Raw genomic sequence first — 20782 nt, 5'->3', positions numbered from 1 at the left:
CTTTATTTCAAAGTTTGTTTACCTCTCTGAGCTCCTTCGAAGTTCCATTCAAAGTTGTCTCAGTTACTTTAAAGTTTCCCTATGTTGCAACATTTTACACTCCACCAATGGTGAATAAGGGTTCCCTGCAACCTTGCCACCATTTGATATTTGCTGTTCTGTTAAATTTTGCCATTTTTACTGGGGTAAGAATATATCTCATAGTTATTTTTATTTGCATCTCTCTAAGAGCTAGGGATTTTGAACAGTTCTTCATGAGTTTGTTGGCCATCTGAATGTCTTCTTTGGTGAAGTGTTTGTTCATATCCTGTGCCCATTTTTGAACTGGGTTATTTACTTTTATCTTGTTGTAGTGCTTGAGTACTTTATAAATTCTAGATATAAGTCCCTTATCTGACATGTCATTACCAAATATTTTTTCCAGTCTGTGGCTTCCCTATTTCACTATGTTGGAGAAGTTTTTGGATGTGCATAGGGATTTGATTCTTAGAAGGTTCCATTCATCTATTTTATCCTCTCCTGGTTGTAGATTTTTCAGGATGCTTGGAAGACTGTTTATGTTGTGGATTAGGACTTCTAGAGTCCTTCCAAGATCTTTAATGAAGTTTATAGTCCTTGATTTTCGTTCTAGGGCCATGATCCACTTTGAGTTGGTTTTTGTGTATGGTGTGGATCTGGCTTGAGTTTTCTGCAGATAGTTTTCGAGTTTTGCCAGCATCATTTGTTAAAGGGATGTGGTTTCCCCACTTAACTGATTTAATCTCCTTGAAAATACAAAGTGTTTGTAAACTTTCATTAAAGTTAATAAAAAAAATTCCCTATGTTGCCCCTGAAAGATGGCCAATGTTCTTATGGGCTTGAGATTTGGGTGGGGTTTTAAAATTTTTTTTCCCACAGTGATGACATTTTAATTTCAATATTATATTTTGTAAGTCAATCAAATCAACATAACTACACATATGAAATTTATAGCCATGATCCTTGTCAGTGTATTCTATATTGTTTGCTGAGATTTTGTCAATGTCAATCTCTTGATATTTGAATTCCAACCATTAGAAAACATAGACTTAATGTTGTTGTAGATGATCCTTATATATTGAGTTGGAATTTCAAAGCTCCACTGGAATTTATTTAGGAAAATATAAGAATTTTCCTAGGGGTCTAAATGCCTGTTGCTGATAATCTTATTTGGAACACGGGCAGTTATCAAGATCAATGTATTATTAAAAACAACAATTCCTTTAATTTTGTTCCTAGTTTAATCTCATAGCCAAGATTAACATACATCTTTTTTATTTTAAATGTCACTTATTTATTAACTCTAAGTCCTTCTTTTGTCTGTGGAGAACGTTAGTACAGAGGAGTGTTCACATATTTTTATGATATGGAATTATGAGAAGAAAACAGTCATATTTGATTAGATTAACTATAGCAATTATCAAATGATAATTATTTAGCCTTTTACTCATATGAAAATCTGTCCTTACAAAAGAATAGTTATGTGTTAACACTCTTTAAATAATGTTGTATTTTGAAGTCTAAATTCTATGATTGTAATATTTTTAAAGTGTCAAAAATTAAGTCTTTATTTACATTCTATAATGGAACATGAAAATATTTTAAAAACATTGCTTATGCTGTTGTTGCACCTATTTGCTTCAAGTCAGCTATGACTCATAGAGACCTTATGAACAACTGATATGAATCCTGCCCTATCCATCCTGCACCATTCTGACCATCTCCAACACACTTGAGCTCATTTTTAAAGTCATCATGTCAGTACATCTTGTGAGTCTTCCACGCTTGCACTGACCCTTCACTTTTCTAAGCAAGAAGTCCTTTCCCAATGACTAGCCCCTCCCAACAACAGGTCCAAAGTATGTGAGATGGAGTTTCACCATCTTTGCTTCCAATGAGCACTCTGGTTTCACTTTCTCTAAAAGAAATCTGTTTGTTCTCTTAACAGTCCATGGGATATTTAGATTGCTTCTCCAAAACAATAACTCAAAGGCATTGAATCATCTTTTGTCATTCTTAATCCTTAATGTCTACTTCTGAAACAAAAGATTTTTTGAAACTCTGGGAAAAATAGAGGAACACTGCTGGATATACACTGGAGGTAAAATCCTCCGATTGGAACTACAAAATGAGGAGAGACATCTGCAATCATCTGTGGATCAATGGAACATGGAATGTATGAAGTGTGAATTTAAGAAAATTGGACATTTTAAAAAATGAAATGGCATGCATAAAAATCCACACTCTAAGATTAGCAAACTGTGATGGACTATCATTAGCTACTTTGATTCAATATGTTTGTGCTAGTAACTGTAATAATATCTTTGCAATATAAAAGTTCAAATTGCAATGAAAGATCTATGTTTAAGAGTTACAGCCTGAGCAACAAGAATATAAAATGTTTGTGTCAAATCCTCTGCTTCCATTTCCAAGTTATTTTTCTAGAAAATGAGGAAACATTTAACTAGACCATTTTACAGCGGCACAACTTCCCTGGTTAGCACAGGTGTTTTTCTAATTGTGATCTATTGAGAAGGTATAGGATTTAATGGCCCAGAAAGTTATATTCTACCTCTATGACCTTGTGCACTCATGTGAGTACTTTAATAAAATCTGTAGGAAGTAAAGCTAAATTCTGGAATTGTGTTCTTAACTATATATGGCAGGCTATTATTCATTTTTATCCTTCTTAATACCTAATACATGAATTAAGGGAAGTTATTAGTTTGAAAAAGGTACCAAAAATAATACTTAATGATTCATTAGATGATAGCCTCATGTAAGAAATTATTCACTCACTCTTCACCAAAAAGATATAATAAATAGAAAACATTCATTAGTACATGGTTGTAATATTTTCTTTTGAATTTCAAGGATTAATTTTCTATTTTGGTTGGGATGGTGGTGTAGTTAGGTGCCTTCAAGTCAAGTACAACTCTTTGTAACCCTATAAAGAACAGATCTCAGCCCTGTCCTATCTTGTGCCTTCTTTATTATCTCTGACACATTGATCTCATTACTATAATCACTGTCACTCCGTCTGATGAGTCTTCCTATCCTTTGCTGTTCTTCCATCTTTCTAATCATGATGTCTCTCTCCAGAAAATAGCCTCTCTTAACAACAAGCTCAAAGTATATGAGACAAAGCTCTCCATCCTTGCCTCCAAGAAGCACTCTTGTAATATCTTCTCCAAGACATATCTGTTTGTTCTTTCTGCAATCCCTAGCATATTCAGGACTTTTCAACACCATAGCAAAAAAGCTTTTTGGTTTATTTTAGAAGAATTAAAATATACCTGAATATTAAAATCTAAGAAAACGTATTTTTACTAATTTTATTATTTCAAGCCTTATACAATGATATAAAATGTTAAGAAATTAATTGAAATGTTTAGATAGGTTTTAAATCGTGTTTTATTGACTACCACACTGTCATAATACACTTTAATGTACAATAAAGTAGTCTTTAAATTTCAGGTGGTCTTAAGAATAACAAATGAAACAGGATGATTAGATTTTTTTTATTGATATTTTTTAATCTTTCACTTATTTATATTATCATTCTAGGGTATGTAAAAACCCTGTTCTGTTTACAATTGGTTTTCCTTTACTTCCCCCCCCCCCACCTACTTAGAACCCAACACTAGTGATTTTTAAGGTTTGTCTCTTAAAGTTTGGTATGTATACATTTGAGAGATTACATTTCTAGACATGGCCAAATCAGTTGTTTCATATCCAAATTCTTCTGAGAATAAATAGAAGGGGGAAAAAGTGTTGAGAGCAACAAAAACTAGCAGCAAGGATTTACAGGTCCTGGATTCAGCAGAGAAAGAAAGGAAGCATAGTAAGATAATGCTAGCATTTGATGCAGAACTATGATGAGAATTAGGGTGATATTTCATAATCGGAAAAATATTAATTCAAGTCTACAGAGCTATCTAACATTGCTAAATTTCTATGTATCTAGTTACATGGCTGGCTTTAGATATATTGAAGGCAAAATTAATGGAACTAAAAGAAGAAATACACAAATATGGAAAAAAATAAGGTTATTGTGCTGGCCACAGTAGTCTGTGAATCATAGCCACTTTATGCACGAGAGCTCTGAACTTCACCCTATCATCCTGAGCCAATCTTACTGTCTCCAACACACCTACCCCCACCACCCCAGTTACTGTTTTAAACCATATCATCTGGGATCTTTTTATCCTGTTCTATCCCTCCACACTTTCAAGCATGATGTCCTTCTCCAAGGTCTGGTCTCTCCTAGCCACATGCCCGAAGTATTTCAGACAGAGATTCAAAACCATTGCAACCAAGAAGCAAATTGGTTTCACCCTTTCTAGGAGAGATGCTTGTTCTTTTGGCATTGCATGGTATATTCAATACTCCAGAATGACAACTCAAAGGTACTGATTCTTCTTCTGTCATCTTTAGTCATTGCTCAGCTCTCTGATGAACAACAAGTAATTGTGAAGACCATGACCTGGATCAGGATCTCTAGATTGACATCTTTGCTCTTTAGCACTCTAGAGAGGTCCCTGAAAGTCCATTTTCCCAATACAATTCAACTTTTGATTTTTCTGGCTGTTGATACCAAGGGTGTGTATTGTAGAACTGAGAAAGCGGAAATTTTTAACAACTTTGTTCTCTTCTCCATCTGGCATGGTGCTATCGGCTGTCCCAGTGGTGAGAATCTTTAGTGTTTTTTTTTATTTTGAGTTGTAATAAATATTGATGACTAGAGATAGTCCTTGACTTTCTGCAGCAAATGTTTTAGGTCTTCCTCCGAGGCAAGTTGTCACATATGTGTAATGCAGGGTGATAGAGAATCTTCTTCCAATACTAATATCATATTTCTCCTCATAAAGACCAGCCTTCCAAATGTTCTGTTCCATATATAGATTGAAAAAGTATGGAGGAAGTATGCATCCCCGAAGCCTTCCTTTCCTGATTGTGAAACATGCAGTGTTTCCTTGCTTTGTTCTGAAGACCACATCCTGGTCCAAGTATTCGTTTTACAGGAGCACAATCAAGTGTTCTGGGATTCTCCTTCTTCTCAAGGGTAGCCATAATTTGTTGTGATCCACACAGTCAAATGCCTTTGCATAGTTAATGAAGCACAGATAGATGTTGTACATTCTACTTTCATCCAAGATCCATCTGACATGGGGTATAAATATCCATAGTGTCATGGCCTCTTCTAAACCCAGCTTGTATTTCTGATAGTTCTCTATTGATGATTGATTTCAATTGTTTTTGGACACTCTTCAGCAGGATTTTGCTTGAGTGTGATATTAGTGATAATATGTGATAAATTCCATACTCCATTGGCTCACCTCTTTTTGGAACGGGAATAAATATGAACCTTTTTCATTTAGTTGGGCACGTACTTGTCCTCCAGATTTTTTTACACAATCTGGTGAGCATGTCCATGTCCAATTGGTATTCCATCAATTCCTGGGGCCTTATTTTTGCTAATTCCTAGAGGTCTGCTTGAACATCCTCCTTCATCACTATTTCATCTTGATCATATGTTATTTCATTAAATTCTTCTATGTCCATCAATTCTTTTTGGTACTGTGACTCTGTATACTCCCTCCATGTTCTTTCAATGCTTCCTTGATCATTCAACATTTTGCCCATAGGATCCCTAAGTATTATCATTCAAGGCTTGAATTTATTCATCTGGTCTTTCAGCTTAATGAATGCTGAAAGAGTTTGTCTCTTTTGATTTTCCAGCTCTAGCTCTTTGCATCTTCCATTGTAATACTTTTACTTTGTCTTCCCAACTGCCCTTTGAAATCTTTTGTTCAACAAATTACCTTCTTGATTTCTTCTCTTTGTTTTGGTTTCTTGGCACTTTAGGTGCAAAATTAAGAGTAATTTTGATATAAAATTAGTCTTTTCTTCCTCCTCTTTCTTTATAATGACTTTTTGAATTTTTAATGGATGATTTTGTTGATATCCTCCCACTGCTCATCTGGTCTTCACATACTAGTGATCAAGGCCTCAAACCTGTTCCTGAGATGGATTTTAAATCCAGGTGGGATAGACTCAAGGCCAAATTTTGGTTCCTATGGATTTGATTTAACCTTCTTTAGCTTCAGTTTGAACTTGAATATGAGTAGTTAATAGTCTGTTCCACAATAAGCATCTGATCTAGTTTTCACATCTGATACTAAGCTTCTACAGCAATTTTTTCCACAGATGTAATCAACCTGATTCCTGTGTAGACCATCAGGTGAGGTCCATGTATATAGTTGCTGTTTGTGCTTCTTATTTATATTAACTTTTAAGTTATGTGCAATAAATAAATCATTGATTGTACAGAATTCTATCATTTCATATCTAGCCTAATTTCTGTCACCAAGTCCACATTTTCCAACTACTGATCTTTCTCCTTTGTTCCCTTTCAACTTTTAAATTCCAGTCTCTCATTATTTTTGATACATCTTGGTTGCATATTCAATCAATTTCTGACTGCAAAAGTTGGTAGAAATAATGTACTTAGTCCTCTTTAGCTCTGGTTGTTGGCATACATATTTGAATTCATATGGATATATACAATCATTCACAACCTTGTATTTCAGGATGCATCTAATTTTTTTTAACTATGACTGCAATTCCATTTTTTCTTACCTTTTCATCACCAGCATAGTAGATCATAGGTTTGTCTGGCTCAAAATGCCTCAGGCCAATCCATCTCAGCTCATCAATGCCTATTATGTCCATATTTATGCATCCCATTCCTTCCTGAACAATGCCCAGTTTTCTTACATTTCTACTTCTCTTATTCCATGTTCCAATCACTCGTATCTGCTTGTAATTCTTCCTCCTCCCTTGTGTTTCAAAATTCAAGGGTTCAGCCACTGGTGCCTTGTCTGCTAGTGCAATTTAAGTATCGTCTATTGTACATAGTGTGTTCGAAGGCCTACTATTTCAGAAGTGGATGGCCAAATCATTCTTCCTAGTAGAATATTTAAAGAAAATGGAATATAATTTTTAATACATTTATTTTTTGTGTTTCATTCATATACATTGTGCATCACACATTCCTTCACTCACATTGTGTTTCATACAATTATTTATACACATTATATTTTCTAAAACCAATCACCATTGATCTGTGCCTATCATTACCCAGTCTTTTCAGGTCTGAATTGATTCTTTCCTATTCTTTAACCCCACTCAACCCATCCTCCACTCCTTCCCGTCAGCCCACCAAACTAAGCTATTCTGGTGATTTCCTTTTGCCCCAGATCTTCTCCTTTCGGACTTTTATACACATTTTACTACTTATCCTTCTATTTGAGGTATTTGTCCTTATGATAGTGAGTTGGTTGGCTCAGCATAATGCTTTCTACACTCCTATGTAATAGAGTATTTAAAGAAATTATTGCTCATTAGTGCTGCATAGTATTCCATTGTGTGAATGCACCAGAATTTCTCAATTCATAAAAAGACAAAAAAAATGATAAAGATTGGAGAAGATGTGGAGGGATTGGAACTCCCATATGCTGCTGGTGGTATTGTAGAATGGTGCAGCCATTCTGGAAGGCAATTTGGCATTTCCTCAAAAGCTGCAAACAGAGATCCCAAATGACCCAGACATTCTACTGCTAGAAATGTATCCCAAGGAAAATAGAACTGAGGCAGGAATGGAGATTTGTACACCTATGTTCATAGTAGCTTTATTTACAATTGCAAGAAAATTTATACAGAGCTATTGCACATCAACAAATGAATGAATTAAGAAATTATGGTACAATTAACACAATGGAATACTATTGTAGAAGATTTTAGCACAATTTCCCCTGTAACTATGAGAACAAAGGAATCCTGGAGGTTTAGTATGTTACATGTTGTTTCTCAACTGAAAGATTCTGATCCATCAAGTGTTTCTTTGGCAAAAGATAGACAATCTCCTCTCATAAAGTGTTATAGTCTTGAAAACTGATGAAGAGTTCTCATGGATTGGAAGTAGCTCAAGGGTATTCAGTTTGGTAATAGAATAAACGTTAAGTGATTAGAGAGTATCACTCCACAGCAACTCACTAGAGGCTCCCTATGAGATCAAACAAATTGCCCTATTATTTTCATTTTATTTTTGTCAAGCTGCTGCCAGCCTGAGAATGTATTTTCTTCCATGTACTCTCTCTCCATCCTTCCTTGCCTCATTTCTTTATTTTCACTTATATTTATTATCTTGCATTTGCACAAGATTAGTAAATATAGATTATTTTACAGGGGACTTGGATAAAAAGGATTTCTTCCGATTACTCTTAACTCCATAGACTACTTTTCATAGACAGCTTGTATTTTGTACTCAAATGATGAGATAAGAATATTACTCTTGTTTTTTACTGTGGTAATGATCTTAGAAACATTGCTTCTTAAAATGTCATTCTTTTCATAATAGTGGTAAAGTTCTATGAATTTTACATCTTTAACATTAAAGCCATTGTTGTTAATATTTTCATTTCTGTATTACCTATAAAGAGAATTAGGTATCTGCTTCATTGTTTGGTAAGAAGATGTTATCCTGATTCAGACATTTTTAAATAACACATTGTTATTGGAAATTGTTTTTGTTATCCTGATTCAGACATTTTTAAATAAAACGTTGTTATTGGAAATTGTTGTTAAGTGCTGTTGACTACAATTCATAATGACCTCATGAACAATAGACATGAATTCTGTCCTATCATGCATCATTCTTATCATCCTCAAAACATTTGAGTCTGTTGTCATAGAATGAGGTAGCATTTTGTAAAAAACTAAATTGGGACAAATTTAGCAAACTTCCAAAGATATAGAATATCTACTTATAGCAGGGTTTAAAGGACCTCACGATGTGCCATAATAATTAAGAGATTTTTTGAATATTTAAACCAGATGTTTGCTATAATTTAAGAAAGTAGATTTTATATTAGACAAGTGCCTGAAGAGTTAGCATATGTTCTAAAATGTAGCTCTGGGAGGAAAACACGCAACCAAACTGCTGAATTCTAATCTGTTAGCCTCCCTTGTTGACTAAGTATATCTTTTATTTTTATTATTTTTTTATAATTTTAATGACCATTTACAGAGATTTTGGATTTTCATTCATTCATTGCTGCACTTCTCTCCCCGCCCAGCCCTCCCCCTCACCCCAGTTCGCTCCTCTCTTTGAAAAGTAAAATAAACACTCTCTCCCTGGTACACAATCCCCCAGCACCCCTCCCACTGTCCCAAGTACATTCCACTATGCAATCTTAATTGTGGACTCTTGTGATAAGTATATATTGTGATAAGCATGTATTTTAAACAATTTGACTTCTTTATTTCTGAGTTTATGTTCATAATATTACATAAGACACTTGTATTCTCAAATGTGTTTTTACTCTCGGCTTAGTATATTTGTTGCTCCAGAGTGACTTTTTCTGTAGCATAAGACATATTCTTATCCCTTATACTTGGACCAGGAGGCAGTCATCTGAACAGAGCAAGGAAACACTGCATGGTTAAAAATCAGTTAACAGTGTACACCAGGGATGAGTTTTATCTCCTTACCTTTTTCAATCTATATGTGAAACAGATTGTCCAGGAGGCTGGGCTCTGTGAGGAGGAATGTGGCATCAGGATTGAGGAAGACTTATCATCAACCTTGCTTGCAGAAACTGAGGAGGACCTGAGGCATGTGCTGCAGAAGATCAAGGATTGCAGCTATCAGTATGGATTGAAGCTCAACATCAAGAAAACAAAATTTTCACCAATGGGCCAACTAGCAGCATCATGAAAAACAGTAAAGAGAATGAGATTGTTAACTGGTTCAATTTGCTTGGCTCCACAATCAACACTTTTGGTACTCGAAGCCAGGAAATCAAAAGACAAATTGCACTGGAAAAGTCTGCTATCAGGGACCTCTCCAGATTACTAAAAAAGCAATGATGTCAATCTGAAGACTAAGGTGCACCTGATCTAGGCCAGGGTCTTTGTAATTACTTGCTATGTCAGAAAGCTGGATAGTGACTAGGGATCATAGAAGGAGGATTGATGCTTTTGAGCTGTGGTGCTGGAGAAGAGTATTGGTTATACCGTGGACTGCTAGGAGAACAAACAGGTTCATCCTGGAGAGGGTAAAATCAGACTGCTCCTTGAAGGCAAGGATTCTGAAACTCCACATACCAACTTTGAACATATTGCAAAGAGAGGTAAGTCCTTGGAGAGGAATATCATGCTTGGGAGGTTAGAGGGACGACACAAGAGAGGAAAATCCACAATGAGATGGATTGACAGTGACTGTGGTAATGGGGGTGTGTCAAAGACAATAAGGTTAGCTCAAGATAAAGTAGGATTCAGAGCTATTGTACATAAGGTCCCCATGAGTTGCAAGTGCCCCGATGTCACATAACAACAACAACAACAAAAACATAGTCCTCTGGAACAATCTGGGCATCCATAAATCAATAAATCATGTTCTACCTCAATGAATTGCTACTAGCTATGACTCTTCTCAAAGCCAAACCCAACCCATGGCTATCAACTCCTTACTTACGACTCCTAATGATACTTTAGAATAGAATAGAATCACCACATAGCTGTAATCTATATGGGAAAAAAGTTCTTTATGGACTTACTCTTTTGTATGTAATTATTGTCCATCTTTCTCCTGTGGAGAAGCTTATAGATTTAAACCATATGCCTTAGGACAGCCACGGTCCACCAGAATACCCAAAATCTGTAGAACAATGATGTCACTTTAAAAACGAAAGTGTACCTGACTCAGGCCACAATCTTTCTTATCACTTTTTGTACATCTGGGAGATGCACAAATGAAAAAGAATGACAGTGCTTTGATGCGTTTAGGTTGTGGTTTTGGAGAAGTGAGAGTGCTGACTGAGGTGGATTGCCAAAAATCCAGAAAGCTATGTCTTTAAGAAAGTCCAGCCAGAGTGCTCCTTGGAGGCAAAGATGGAGAAGCCTCGACTCACATGCGTAGGGCATATTTTTAGGAAAGGCTATTCTTTAGAATGAGACATCATGCTAGAAAAGGTGGAGGGTCAGCAAAGGAGAGAAAGCCCCTTAATGAGAGGAAGTGATACAGTGTCTGTGGCAATAGGTTCAAATAGGTTTGTTGTTGATAAGGATGACGCAGGGGAGGATGGGGATCAGATCGGTTGCTAATAAGGTTACTAAGTGCCCTACTCAATGGTACTTAATGACAACAACATTGTATACGTAGTCTTTATAAAGGAAGTAACCAAATCTTTCTTTTGAGTTCTCATTTCTGAATTCCTTATCTGTAAGGGAAAAGTGTTGTATTTACTGGTTCCACTCATAGTGGTCCCTACAGTTAAGTATTAAATTATTAAATATTGAATATACAAATATGTTTTTAAATATTTCTGAATGAACACTTCTATTTTCTCATTTCTTTGGCTTTTTTGCCCATGTTTTCTTTGCCTCCCTCTGTATATTTTGGAATGTTATTTTGTCATTTAATCCTAATATTTTTCCTGATTGCTTCATCCAAAAGTTCTTTTTAATATGGATTGTTTTGTTATTATTGTTGAACTCTTTTATTCTTTTACTAGATTAAGAATACTTTGATGTCATGAAAAATATCTTATACATCTTACTCTCTTGTAAACTAAAACAAAATTTTATTAATAAAATATTAAATAAGCAAACCTTACTTTCTTCATAATCTAATAAGTACACAGTAAATTATGTATCTGTATATCTGTATATGTGCATAGGTGTCTCTCTGGAGACTAAGGTATGCCTGATATAGGCCATGGTCTTTGCAATCACTTGTTTGCATCAGAGAGTTGGACAATGACTAGGGAAGATAGAAGGAGAATTGACGCCTTTGAGCTGTGGTGCTGGAGAAGAGTATTGAATGTACCATGGACTGCCAAGAAAACAAACAGATTCATACTGGAGAGGGTTAAACCAGGCTGCTCCTTGGAGGCAAGGATTCTGGGGCTTTGTCTGACATACTTTGGGCATGTTACAAGGAGGGACAGGTCCTTGGAGAGGAACAACATGCTTGGGAGGGTGGAGGGACAGTGCAGGAGGGGAAGACCCTCTGTGAGGTGGATCGATTCAGTAACTGGGGTAATGGTGATGGGTGTATCAGAGGCAGTGCGATTGGCACAGTATAGAGCAGGGTTTAGGGCTGTTGTACATAGGGTCGCTATGAGTCGCAAACGACTCGACGGCACATAATATCAACAACAACATTTGTGCATACAGGAGCTCTGGCGGTACAGTGGCAAGAAGCTGTGCTGTAATCCCAAAGGTACACGGTTCAATACCACCAGCTTCTGTGTAGGAGAAGGATGGGCAATCTCCTCCCATGTGATTACTGCCTATGAACAGCCGCTGGAGGATAAGCTATGAGTGGACTCCCACTCTGTGGTACATTGCCACCACACAATATGTACATACAGTGAAGCTCTCTCATGACATTGTGCCTAAGGAACTGTGCTGCCAACTCTAGGCAAGTGGTAATAATTCAAATCCATTAGCTGCTCCACTGAGGAAATATGGACAGTCTCCTCCTGTGTGGTTTATAACCTCTGAAAACCTTTGGAAGGGTCAACTATGAGTCATTTCCTACGTGATGGCACATAACAATAACATACAAATATACATTTAAAGCTATTTTGTGAAATAGATCACTTTTTCCACTTTAGTGAGGAAAGTTTTGGTAGGAGTATCACCTAGTACCAGATTATGGAAAAACAATGTTTACCTATATGATTCTAGTAACTCTAATTTCAATTATCTTGTTGAAAAATCATAAATGTCCATTAGTGGATCTGTCATTTTAGCTAACTGGTAACTGTCAAGTAAAAGGGGACAGTATTTTATAACAGAAAAAATATTTAATGACATAGATTTTAAGAAGAAGGGAAAATTAGTTTCCTTGCTTAATAAAATGAAACAAAAAATTGAATTGGTCCGTGTATTATAATAAAAATTATTATTTATTGACCATTGCATTTGACATTTTCAATAAAAATAACTCTACTAGGTAAGATTGGCCTTATTACAATCAACTCTGTTATTTTATAGCATATCTCTGGGAACTTTACACTGTAATGTCTTAGTGAAGATATGTCTTGTTTAACAAATTTCTTTGATGCAGACTATACATCTGATAATCTCGTGTGGATTGAAGTAGAAGTAGTTACCTCACCCTCAGCCATGAAATTATAATTATCTTATTATTTATCATATTACATTATTCACTATGTAAATAGACATATAAGATTGAAAAATAGCAATAATAATGGTAAATCTTACATTTAAGTAATATATTTTAAAGTTAAATTAAATTAAAGAAAGGAAATGTGGTCAGTCATATGAATGAACACAGGTGACTGCTGTAATGGGCACAAGTATGTCTGAAACTGTGAGGATGGCACAGAATAGGACAGGGTTCAGAGCTGTCACTCATAGGGTGGCCGTGGGTCATACTCAACTTGATGGCATCTGGCAAAAAAATAATCTGTATACTTTCTGACATTTTCTTATGTAGACCATTTGCTATCACAATATTGGCATGTAAGTAGAGTGAAAATAAAATTGCATTCTGTAGAGTTTGACAAATCACTAAAGTTGTCAGTGTGAATCATTTCAGCTGCTTTTAAGACTCTACTAAGAAAAACATTATTCTGTTTCATCACACCTACAAACACTAACATTTATAGGTTTTTCTTCCAATCTGTATTTATTGAGTCTATGTCTATATTACATTGAGTATTATCTAAAAAATTGGTTCTCTTTTTTACAAGATGATGCTTGAAACTAGAGGTCCATTATGATTACTAAGGAATATCAGTAAAGAAAAACTGTAATACTGAGACTGTTGCTATCAATTCACTCTATTTCTAAGAAAAATGTACTCATGCTGTTCAATCATAATTCTTAAGTTTAAATGAATTGTGATTTTTATGGAAGAAAAGAACTTTTGTGCCTTGTTGGCTATGACATTCAGTGTTCAGTATTAAGTGCCTCAAAGTAGTTTCTGAAGAAGTAGATAACTATTCAGAGGTAGAAATATCTGAGGTGTAATCACAACTTAATGTGTTGATGACTACAATACCAAACTGAAATGGACTTGTATTATCTCAGTTTGCAGATCCAATACATGAACAAATTTTAAAAGACTTGAAGACACTGTATCTTTCTGACCATTAGAGTGGAAACTACTACCTTTCAAGTTCCACTTTGTAGGATAATACCTCTTCCCAGGAAGACAATCACAAATCTAGTGAAAATACTGTCTTCTTGCATATCTTACACTGTTGGAAAGATATCTGGAAAATGAAATTAGCCAGAGCAGCAGATGATCTTCTGTGTGTGAAGAGAGACTGTGTGATAAGACTTACTAATGTTAAATCTAGCTTTGTATGCATTTCTCATTACCCCAGAACAATGGGCAATATCTAAATGTGTTTCCAAACAAATCATCGTCAATTGTTGTGGCTTTCCTATAATTATTGCTGTCTTCGGTTGAAGGATTTTAAATTAAAAATCAGAGAAAGACTTTACAAAATTTCAAACAAATACAAAAGCAAATTATTTAACAATGTTTGGAGGATCTCATTTAAAGATGAAAATTAGCCGAATTAGAAGCTGTATACACAAACGCACAATAAAATATTTTACATGGTATTGCAATGACATTCTTGAATGATATTTGGAAAGTGCTTGGGTACCATCTTTTAGTTCTACCGAAGTGTATTTGGCTTCTTACGTTATCTTTTCCATACTGTCTTCTGTTCCTTAATTCTTCATTTATGACTACCCCTCAATTTTTTCCAATCACTTTACTTGGATATTGTTACTAGGCATTATCCAGTAGACTCCAGCTCATACAGCATACTCTAGATACAGCAGATAAAAACCTTGCATAGTCATACACACTTTCATAATCTCTGTTGTAAACCTATCTCTTTTGAGAAGGGGAAAAAATGGATATTTTGAACAGCACTTTTTAAAAAAAATATATTTTTCTTTGCTACACATTTCTCATTAATTTACAATTTTTTTCCTTCCTTCAAAAATTTGATGAAAGTTAATGCATTGTTGATTTTGTTTTTGACATATAGTGACCCCATAAGACAGAGTAGAAGGCTCTCATGGGACTTTCTTTGCTGGGTTCATTATGAAAGCAGGTAAATTGAAGCAAAATGTTCCTGTAGAACCACTGGATGAGTTTAAACTGATGACTTTGTGGTTAGTAGATGAGTCTTTTACTGTTGTACCACCAGGGTTCCTTATAATATCGTCTACAATAGACTGAGGAAACCCTAGTGGCTGAATGGTGTGTTGTTAACTCAAAGCAATATGGTTAGAATCCATATCGCTGGTCCTTGCAAGAAAGAATTGTAATCTCTTCCCATGGGATTCATTGCCTCTAAAAATTCACTGTAGGATCAACTATGGGTCGGTTCTAACTTCACAGTACACAACAACAACAATATATAACACTTTTTTTGCTATGTAGATGCTGTCAAGTCAGCTTTAATTCATAGTAACTTAATGTACAGGAAAACAAAATACTGCTTGATCCTTTGCCATCTTCACAATCTCTGCTGTGCTCAAGCCCATTGTTTCTGTCATTGTGTTATTCTGTTTATTATGTTACTGGTGGTAAGAATTTCCAGATACAGCACTTTATTGGTTAGTTTGTGATATTGAAGTGTGTGCTGTATTGAAGCGTGTGTATGTGACCTACATGATGCGGCTAATTTTATAGTTTGTGTATGCATGTGCTTCTTTGTTTATAGTTTGCTTTTTATAAGTACAGCACTTGTCTGTCAGTTTGCTTTACAGTAGTGAGTTGTGTGTTGCCGTGATGCTGGAAGCTAAGCCACCAGTATTTCAAATACCAACAGGGTCACCCATTGTGGATAGGTTTCAATGGAGCTTCCAAACCAAGACTAAGAAGCAGGATTGGCCATCTATTTCTGAAATAACAGGCCTTTGAAAACTGTGAATTATAGAGGAACATTGATAGCTATGGCACTGGAAGTAGAACATCCCAGATTTGAAGGTACTCAAAAATGAGTAGGAAAAAACTATATAGTCTCCTAGTTTTGCCAGTTACAGCATTTTGCCTCTTAGTCAGCCAGGACGTTTGGGCAATGACTTCAGCTCTGACTATGGCTCCGTGGGATAGGACTCCGTCGTTCAATCTGTCTTAATATCCAACTGTCTCCTCCCTGAGAAATCTCTGTGACCCTGACAGTCATAGGCTGCATACTCTGTTTACTTCTTATTGGTATTGTCATTCCAATCACTAGCAGTCTACTCACCTTATTTACATATTCTCATGCAGCCTTATGTAATAGTCCAAACTCATTATGCTAGGAACATCATTTCAAACAAAAACTCAGTACACAACATTGACGATTTAAGTATTTTATCCTTTTATCATGATTTTGGATATTGTTCCAGCAGTGAGAATTATTGCTTTGTGAAGTGTAATCAATATTTAAAGCTTTGAGTTTTTAAATATTACTGATTAGTTAAGTGCATGTAAGGAGTATGGTATAATGTTCATAACTTTTTCCAACTATTTGAAGCCTTTGAGTTTGAAGTAAGGACATATGGTCTTCTATTCAAATGTGGTTATTCTAACACTCTGGGCTTGATCCTATGCTCAGTATATACAGGATTATAAGCTTAGGGCATTCCACATAGTTTAGCTGTATTCTAGTAGAAATGATTCTTTCAGCACTCCTTCTCAGTAAATTTCCCCCTCTCTCCCATCTTTCCTTCTTTTGTCCATTCTTTCACTTCACAGCCCCTTGGAAATTTTAATTAATATTTGGCCCTCTTACAACTCAAGTTACACTTTACCTGGGAGGTTGTATGTTATTCCAATTTTCCTGTAATTTTTTTTCTGTCATAGGAGATAAAAAGGAAGAAAAACAAGCAGAGAAAGAGGGAGCCTCAGGACCACTGAGACCAAAGATCTGGGAGGAGAGTGAGTCTTTTGGTCCTAGAATTCTGTGGTGTGTCTTCTAGATCCAGAAAAGATTGATCCCAAGACACAGAAATTTCCAAGAAATCATGGAGCTAAGATGCTGAAAAGAACACTGATCATTTTCTAGAAAAGACAGAGAGGAAATCTTCCTTTAAAGCTGATATTCTGAATTTGGACCTGTAGCTTCCTAATCTGCAAGAGAGTAAATGTCTATTAGTTAGAGCCATCTACTTGCACTCTTTCTGTCATAGCAGCAGAAGATAATCAATACAACTCCCAATCAGATGCATTGATACAGTGATTTAAAAAATGAGATAAGCATAGCAATAATTATGAGCATGGCAAAATACCAGACAGTGTTTGATTCTGTTGTAATAAAGCCCCAATGAATCAGAGATAACTCAAAATTAGCCAGCAATATCAACAATCGCAATTTTGTCTCCTGGCTGAGTTGTCTGATGATTTTGATTCAGTTACTCCTCTTTTAAATGGAAATAATTGCAGAACTTCACAATTAGAACATTGTGGAGATAACAGTTGGGGCTGAAACCAAGAAAACTGTGATTATTATTATGATCAATAATACTGTAAGGTGGCTACCAGTCTGACTCCACCGTGGTTTTGGTCCATATTGTGCTTTGTTTAAATATGCTAGCAATTTTTCTGAGCTTATCAATTTTAAAGGTAACTCATCAAAACTTTTTATTATTGAACACTGATTCCAAGTCAGGTTTCATGCCAGGGGCTAGGGTGTGATGATTGACAAGACAAATGTTGTACTCAAGGATATTAGAAAGAAGATCGAACAATAAATAAATAGTTATGCCATGCTACATATTAGAGGTTCGGTATTATAAGAGAAGCATAAGAAGGATGCCCAGTTTAGCCTTGTGTGGAGAAGACAAATAGAGAAGAACTTGTACACAAAATAACATCAATTCAGGTTCAACAGGATAATAACTATTTAGTTATGTGAAGATCAGGGAGTAATGAAAGTATTTTAAGCTGAGCGAGTAGCGGACGCAATGGTTATTGTGACAAAGCATGGGCTATTCTGATAACACAGTATAACTGAATCATGCTGTTCAGAGAGTGTGGAGTGAATCTGACAGGAACTTATTGGTCCTATGGACCAAGATCCTAAAGTGCTTGAGGTTCATTTACAGAAACTTTATTTCAATCCTGGAGTCAATTTGGAATTAGGTAATATGGGGTGGTGATACAATCCCAATTTGATTTTATGAAAATTAGTCTGCACTGATCTTTGAAAACCAGAAAGGCAAGAATGGAGATAGTGTGACTGAAAGGTTAGTTAAGTAGGCTAAATCTGGTAATTCTAGTAACTGGAGAATAAACTCTATTAATAGTAGTTATTCATAGAGTTTTCAGAGGCCTGCTAGTTCAGAAGTAGATGGTCAACTCTTCTTCATGATGCTGTTATGTGCCGTCGAGTCACCTATGACTCATAGAGACCCTAAACCCTGCTGTATCCTGGGCCAATCTTCTTGTCTGTGACTAACTATCATCATTACCCCACTGAATCAATCCATCTTAAGAGTTTTCCTCTCCTGCACTGTCCCTCCAGGCTCCCAAGTATGATTTTCCTCTCCAAGGACTGGTCACTCCTTGCAACATGTCCAAAGTTATGTCAGACAAAGCTTCAAAATCCTTGTCTCCAAGAAACAGCCTTGGTATCAGTAGTTGGAAAACATGGACTTGATAACAGAAATGAAGCTGGAGATAGAATGATAGAATTTTGTACAATCAATGGTTTACTCACTGCAAATACATTTTATAAGAAATATAAACGCAGGCTATACACATGTATTTCATCTGATTATATTCAGAGGAATCAGATTGATTACATGTGTGGAAAGAACCACTAGAGAAGTTCAATAGCAGCTGTGAAAAGTAGGCCAGACCACCAACTACTCATATGCAAGTTCAAACTGAAGGAAAAAAAAATTAAATCTACAGGAACCAAAATATAACCTTGAGTCAATCCCAACCTGAATTTCAGGTTTGAGGCCTGAGCACTAATGAGTGAAGACCAGATGAGTTATGGGAGGATGTCAAGAATATCATCCAGGAAGAATACAAAACTCATTACAAAGACATAGGAGGATGAAAAGACCAAGGTGGATGTCAAAACAGAGGAAAGAAATCAAGATATAAAGGCTCTGAACAGAAGATTTCCAAGGGCAGAGTGGGAAGACAAAGTATCATAATGAAATGTGCAACGAGCTGGAGTCAGAAAATCAAAGGGGCTGAAGTCACTCAGCATATCTTAAGCTCAAGGAACTGATGAAGAAATTCAAGCCTCAAGTTGCAATACTTAAGGATGCTTTGGAAGAATATCAATTGATCCAGGAACCATTAAAAGAAGAGGGAAAGAGGGGTTCCGAATCTTGGAGCGGGGCCTGGGCACTGGCCATTTTTAGTGTGTATGTGGTCAACAAAGCTGGTAGCTTCATCTACCTGCTGGACAACTATGCACCACGGGCTGAGACGGAGAAGACATTCAGTTACCTGCTTGATCTGCTGCGGAAGCTTCATGGTGAGTGTGTGCTGGTTGCCTTCGGCCCTCCCAACGGCATCCGGTTTGGACATGCAATTGTGGCCATCAATGGAATGGACGTGAATGGCAAGTACATGGCGGGCGGGAAAGAGCTGCTGGAGTACCTGGGCAACACTGCTAATTACCCGGTGTCCATTTGATCCTGACGACCCCGCCTCACCTCTAATGAGAAGCTCATGCTTGCCTCAATGTTCCACTTGCTCTTTGCCATCGGCTCCCAGATGTCTGCTGAGCAGGGCAGCTCAGGCCTTGAGATGCTGGAGACAGACACATTCAAACTGCGCTGCTTTCAGACATTGACAGGGATCAAGTTTGTGGTGCTGGCAGAACCAAGGCAAGCTGGAATACATTCCCTTCTTCGAAAAATTTGAGATTTACTCAGACTATGCCCTCAAGAATATGTTCCACTCCCTGCAAATGCCCATCAGTTGTGGGTTCTTTGACCAGAACCTGAAGTTAGCCCTGGAGATGGCAGAAAAGGCTGGGACTTTTGGACCTGGATCATAGGCTAAACCTGCACCTGATCCCCAAATCGTGAGCTTCTGCAGTTTCCACTTCAGTGAGACACTCAGCAGTCATGATAGTGTTCATGGAAACAGGTGGACTCTGGGCATGACACTTATACTGATTCCTGGGTCTTAATACTGTGCTCTATTTCCTGTTGTATATATCATTTCCTAACTCTGTACAGATTTATTTGTGAAAGAGGTGGGCTTGTGTTGTAATGAATATTCCTCTGGCCTAAAAAAAAAAAAAAGAAGTTGTAAAGAGTATAGAGAGTCATTGTACCAAAAGGAATTGGTGAACACAGAAGAATTCATGAAACTACATATGAGCAAGAGCCTGTGGTGATGAAGGAAAAAGTTCAAGCTGCTCTGAAAGAAATGGCAAAAACAAGGACCCAGGAATTGACAGTATGCCAATTATTTCAACAAACAGATACTGCCCTGGATGTGCTCACCAAGTTGCACCAAGAAATCTGAAGGACAACCAACTGGTCAAATGATTGGAAGAGATCTATATTTGTTCCCATTCCAAAGAAAGGTGGTCCAACACAGTGTGGAAATTATCGAACAATATCATTAATATCACATGCAAGCAAGATTCTGCTGAAGAATATCCATAACAGACTGGGACAGCACATCAATAGAGAACTGCCAGAAGTGCAGGCTGGGTTTAGAAGAGGTCATGAT

General features: G+C 36.4%; 1 pseudogene; it reads left to right on the top strand.

Moving 5' to 3' along the window:
- Positions 1 to 18055: 18055 nt before the first annotated feature.
- On the top strand, positions 18056 to 20096 carry LOC102848036 (annotated as a pseudogene).
- The last annotated feature ends 686 nt before the right edge of the window (positions 20097 to 20782 follow it).

The sequence above is a fragment of the Elephantulus edwardii genome, unplaced genomic scaffold (assembly GCF_000299155.1).
Source record: "Elephantulus edwardii isolate Elephantulus edwardi_28Jun2011 unplaced genomic scaffold, EleEdw1.0 scaffold00001, whole genome shotgun sequence".
Lineage (NCBI taxonomy): Eukaryota > Metazoa > Chordata > Mammalia > Macroscelidea > Macroscelididae > Elephantulus > Elephantulus edwardii.
The sequence above is the reverse complement of the archived record's forward strand: the minus strand, read 5'-3'. Positions and strand labels throughout refer to the sequence as shown.